The following is a 6000-nucleotide window of genomic DNA, read 5'->3' as shown; positions in this document are numbered from 1 at the left end:
TCCCCCCAAACTGTATGCATGGCCTCCAGTAGTCCCCCACACTGTATGCATGGCTCCAGTAGCCTCCCACACTGTATGCATGGCCCCAATAGCCACTCCCATGCTGTATGCATGGACCTCAGTAGTCCAATAGCCCCCCACAGACTTTATGAATAGCCCCAGTATTCCAGTAATTCTGTAGACCATAGGCTTAAATCAACCTGTGGCCTCCAGAATGTGGAGGCGAAGCGATAGTGCAGGAAGATCGTGTCTCCCTGCTCCACCCCAGTTTAACTGTTTTGGTATGCTGAGCACGCCGATACAGTTTACATTATCGTAGCTCTGGGTGGAACCATCTGAGCTCGGGGCCTGGGGCAACCGCACACTCTACCCTTCTGGTAGCTACACTGCTGATTGCATTGACCAACGTTTCCACTTTCGGATCAGTTCTTTTCATGCATTTAGAGAAGTATATTAGATAAGGTTGTACTTATTTTGTTCCCTACACACCTACCCAAAAACTATATCAATAGTGTGAGCACGTTATTTGGGAAAGCAGCATATATCATCCCCACTGTAAACCTTTACAGAGAGCTCCTTTATCTTTCCTTATTCATTTTTTATGGGGTAAACCTTCTGACCTAAATTCTTCATCCATTCTCTGCTTGCTAGTACAGGATTTCCTAACTTCCCTCCTTTCTTTCTCCTATCGCCCTCTCTTCTCCGGATAGGCTCCTTCCCTGCTCGCTCTGTCCCAGCCTACTTTCCTAGCATGCTCTGATTCACTTTGTGGACCCTTATTCTTCCAGCTGTTATGGATTTCTCCTGAAGCTGTGCACTGGCAGCCTGGAACATAGACAGAGGGACAGACAGGTAAGCCCTACAACATTCCATATGCTTCATATAGATCTACTTTTGAGCAACTTTTCAGTTTCCTCTCGGAGGATCCCAAAACTTGTTGAAAGCACAATAGGCATGGAGTGACGTGACAGAACAGATATAAACCCTGTAAGCCTTAAATCTCCTTCAATGTTTTATATTCATCCCTTACAATTCTAAATACTTAATCTGCTATAATGCTGACGAGTGTAAATGGATATCCATGGCTGGAGGTTATCTGCATAAAAGTTCTTAGAATAACGGAGAAAAATGAATATGATATATTTCATAAAATTTTGCTATTTTTATTACTAGGATTTTGCCAATTTCTGCTGATCCAAGTCTATTTGGATGTAGACAACTAACCAAAAGCACAGGGAGCAATGATCCTCCTGACTTGATGCCAGTCATAGAATGAGCTTATATCATATATGCAGCACTGTAGCTCTGGGGTCCTGGGTTCAAATCCCACCAAGGACAACATCTTCAAAGAGTTTGCATGTTCTCCCCGTGTTAGCGGGGGTTTCCTCCAGGTTCTCCAGTTTTCTTCCACACTCCAAAGACATACTGATAGGGAATCTAGATTGTGAGCTCCAATGAGGACAGTGATGATGATGTCTGTAAAGTTCTGGGGAATATGATTGCGCTATATAAGGGACTAAGATAAATATTATTAAGATATAGCTACACCATCGCAGGTCAGCAATTGCAACTCATTTACCTTTTTAAATCAAATGCATGTAGGCTTTTGTCTTACTACGTCAGAAACACTAGAAATGAAAAGATTCGTTTAGGACAATGTTCACACAGGGCATTCAGACGTTACGATCTCTATGCCATCGACACCCATTGAAACCTCTATGTTTACAGTATCAGTGGGAAAACGGCAGGAAGATCTAGTCTAGCAAAGCTTGTATAAAAAATGCACTAGTTTGGCATATTTTTACCTGATAAACATATTATATGTAGGAAATGGATATGTTCCCAAGATATATGCTACAGATGAAGGCCGAACTTGGAAAACAATGTGATATAAGTGGCAACTAGTGATGGGCAAACGTGTTTGGATGAGGTGTTATCGGGGCTTGCTCGTGTTCTAACATGTGCATACTCGAAATATATATTCGAGTCCCCGCTCCTGCATGTCTCGCGGCTGTTTGAAAGCAGCAACACATGCAGTGATTGCCTAACAAATAGGCCACCCTGCATGTGTTGAGGCTGTCGAACAGCCGGCGAGACATGCAGGAGCGGGGACTCGAACATAATATTCGAGCATGCACAGGTTAGCACACGAGCAAGCTCGGATAACAAACGATCTGAGCACATTTGCTCCTCACTAGCGGCAACTGGATGAACCTGGCTTCATAAGCAACCTTCATGCCATTAGCTTAATAATTATAACCTTTATACATGTGGTAAGTGTATTTCATATGCATCAGGCAAGGCCAAAGGAGGTTACGGCCTGGAGATTTGTCTTGTTGCATTGGCCAAAGTAAATTTCCTGCACATGACGGACATTTGCGTTTTCCCACCCTGTGTCCCCTGCAGTCAGCAATGTCCTCTGTGTACTATGTTCTGACCGCTCTCTTATCTGCCCTGTATAAATAACTTTTACATTTGTTCAACTGTTTATTATTAATCTGTGCTGCCCTCTTTATTAGAACTCGCTCCTCTCCTGAATAGTACATAGTCCACCTACTTTCACTGTAGTAATGAGGCCACCAAAATCTAGAGATCAACGTTGTCATCATCTGCTGTCAGGCCACTGTCCGACCTTAGACTTAGAAAGTCCAGAACAAATCACAAACTAAAATATATGTATAAGTATTTTTTTTCTATTCTGCACACCCCTATTAAGTGACTGGTCTAGTCAGGTAAAAAAAAAATACCAAGAAGAAGCATTTCAGTATTTTTTTTCACCTTTAATGTCACCCATATTCTGTACAAAGCCATTTAAAATCTAACTGAAAATTTTCAAGTGGAAAAAGAAAACTAAAGAACTAAAATAATGTGGCTGCATAAGTATACGCACCCTTAAACTAATATTTTGCTGAAGTACTCTTTGAATTTATGACATCATTCAGTTTTTTTTCGTAGGAGTCTATCAGCATTGCACATCTAGAATTGGCAATCTTTGCCCCCTTTTCTTACATCAGCTCTCCAAATTTGTAAGATTGCAAGAGCAGCTCTTATGTACAGCACCCTCTTCAGGTCACCCACAGGTTTTCAATTGGTTTGAGATCTGTGATCTGACTGGGCCATTTCAAAGCGCTGATCTTCTCCTGGCATTGCCATTCTCTTGTTGAATTGAAGGTATGCTGAGGGTCAATGTCATGTGAAAGGTGAAATTCCTCTTCATCGTTAGCTTTTTAGCAGATGACTGAAGGTTTTGATGTAGAATTAACTAATCTTTGGAACTGTTCAGAATTCCTTCCACCTTGACTAAAGCCAAAAAACAGCATGAAAACATAATGATTCCTCCCCCATGCTTCACTGTGGATATGGTGTTCTTTTGGTGATGCAGTGTTGGCTTTGCACGAAACATACCATTTTGAATTATAGTCAAAAAGTTCACCTTTGGTCTCATCAGGCCATAACATGTTTTCCACATGCCATTGTCAGACTCGATGTAGATTTTTGCTAAACATAGCTGGGCTTGGATGTTTTTCTTTGTAAGAAGCTTCCGTCTTACCACTTTATCCCACAGGCCAGACATATGAATAATTCGGGTTTTTGCTGTCACGTGCACTACAAAATGTGCCGTCAAAAACTATGCACCATGAAGAACAGGGCCGTATTTAGAGTTTCTGCTGCCCTAGGCACTTTTAGTGCTGCCTCCCCCTTTGGTGAGTATGACACTATCGGCAGTGACTTTGGCAAGAATCGCTGATGTGAAAGTCACCTTTTGCAGCAGATCGGGCAGTTTTTCTGCACCTGCCGCATAACGGATCACTTACAGCAACACTGCGTTTGGCCTCATTCATTCCCTATGGAATTTGCAGCACTTGCCGTGATCTGGCAAATGCGGTACCATACCCCCCAGCTTTACCTCTTCCCATCCCATATGCATGGCTCATATCCCCCCTCTCCTGTATGCATGGCTCATCTCCCTCCCATCCCATATGCATGGCTCATATTCCCCCCTCCTATATGCACGTCCCAACCACACCCATTTAGCACTGCTTATCACACTGTTTCATAAACAATAATTATAAATAAAAAAAATATGATGCTCCATACTGTATAATGGCCACACATGATGCTCCATACTGTATAATGGTCACACATGATGCTCCATACTGTATAATTACCCCACATGATGCTCAATACTGTATAATGGCCACACATGATACTCCATACTGTATAATGGCCACACATGATGCTCCATACTGTATAATGGCCACACATGATGTTCCATACTGTATAATGACCCCACAAGATGCTCAATACTGTATAATGCCCCCTCCCATCTTGTATGCATGGCTCATCTCCCCCCCCCCATCCTGTATGCATGGCTCATATCCTTCACTCCTGTATGCATGGCTCATCTTCCTCCCATCCCATCCTGTATGCATGGCTCATATCCCCCCCCCTGTATGCATTTCTCATCTCCCTCCCATCCCATATGCATGGCTCATATACCCACCCACCCCCTCCTGTATGCATGGCTCATCTCCCTTACATCCCATGCTATATGCATGACTTATATCCCCCCTCATGTATGCATGGCTCATCTTCCTCCCATCCCATATGCATGGCTCATATTCCCCCCTCCTGTATGCATTGCTCATCTCCCTCCCATCCCATATGCATGGCTCATACCCCCCCTCCTGTATGCATGGCTTAACCTCTTCCCATCCTATATGCATGGCTCATATCCCCCCTCTCCTGTATGCATGGCTCATCTCCCTCCCATCCCATATGCATGGCTCATATTCCCCCCTCCTGTATGCACGGCTCATATCCCCCCTCATGTATGCATGGCTCATCTCCCTCCCATCCCATATGCATGGCTATTCCCCCCCTCCTGTATGCATGGCTCATATTCCCCCCTTCTGTATGCATGGCTCATATTCCCCCCCTCCTATATGCATGGCTCATCTCCATCTCATCCCATATGCATGGCTCATACCCCCCTCTCCTGTATGCATGGCTCATCTCCCTCCCATCCCATATGCATGGCTCATACCCCCCTCTCCTGTATGCATGGCTCATCTCCCTCCCATCCCATATGCATGGCTATTCCCCCCTCCTGTATGCATGGCTCATATTCCCCCCTCCTGTATGCATGGCTCATATTCCCCCCCTCCTGTATGCATGGCTCATCTCTCAACCCCCCCGCTCCCACTACTGCTCCCGCTCCTGCTCACATCTTGCATGGCTCTCCATCCTCTTTCATCCCCCCGTCCCCGGTCCCTTGTCCTTCATACTCACCTTTCCCACACCGTACGGCCGCACCAAACATCTCTCTAGCTCTGTCTCGACTCCCGGTGCAGCACCTTCTTCCTGAGTGAGCGGTCATGTGGTACCGCTCATTAAGGTCATGAATATGCCCATATTCATGACCTCAATGAGCGGTACCACATGACTGCTCACTCAGGACGAGCTGCAGGCGCTGAGACCAGGCATCGCTGGAGCAGGGTGAGTATGACATCTTCAAGGAGGGTGGGAGGCAGGCAGGCGGGCTGGGGGGCGGTTGGTCGGGAGGTGACCCAGGACTTAAATTAAAAAGAAGAAAAAAACTTGCTCAGGTCTTCCCCCCCCCCCCCCATCGTCCCGCCCTAGGCACGTGCCCTCAAGTGCCTAGTGGCAAATACGGCCCTGGCGAAGAATGAATGCTTTGATACTGTTTTGAAGTAATTTGTCAGGAAGGTTGTTCGAAACATCTTTGAGAACAAACTGCAGATGTTCTGTAGATCTCACTTGTGCAAATTCTTGTGTCTCTTCATATAATCCTGCACAGTCTTGATGATGTTGATATCATGGCTCTGAGGGGCCATATCATTATTTCCAGGACTTCTTGCTCTTCTTTACATGGCAGATAGTTCTTAATGACATTTTCTGTATGTTTAGGGATGTTATCATGCTGCAGAATGAATTTGGAGACAAACAAACGCCTCCCTGACTGTATTTAATGATGGA

General features: G+C 45.0%; 1 protein-coding gene across 1 annotated transcript in view; it reads left to right on the top strand.

Annotated features, from left to right (window-relative positions):
* The first annotated feature begins 773 nt into the window (after positions 1 to 773).
* Positions 774 to 6000, top strand: part of CDC42EP1 (CDC42 effector protein 1) — a 51481-nt gene continuing 46254 nt past the window's right edge. Inside the window, exon 1 of the mRNA XM_069736846.1 lies at positions 774 to 852. The gene's annotated coding sequence lies outside the window, so the exon portion shown is untranslated. The remainder of the gene's footprint in view (positions 853 to 6000) is intronic.

The sequence above is a fragment of the Ranitomeya imitator genome, chromosome 8 (assembly GCF_032444005.1).
Source record: "Ranitomeya imitator isolate aRanImi1 chromosome 8, aRanImi1.pri, whole genome shotgun sequence".
NCBI lineage: Eukaryota > Metazoa > Chordata > Amphibia > Anura > Dendrobatidae > Ranitomeya > Ranitomeya imitator.
The sequence above is the reverse complement of the archived record's forward strand: the minus strand, read 5'-3'. Positions and strand labels throughout refer to the sequence as shown.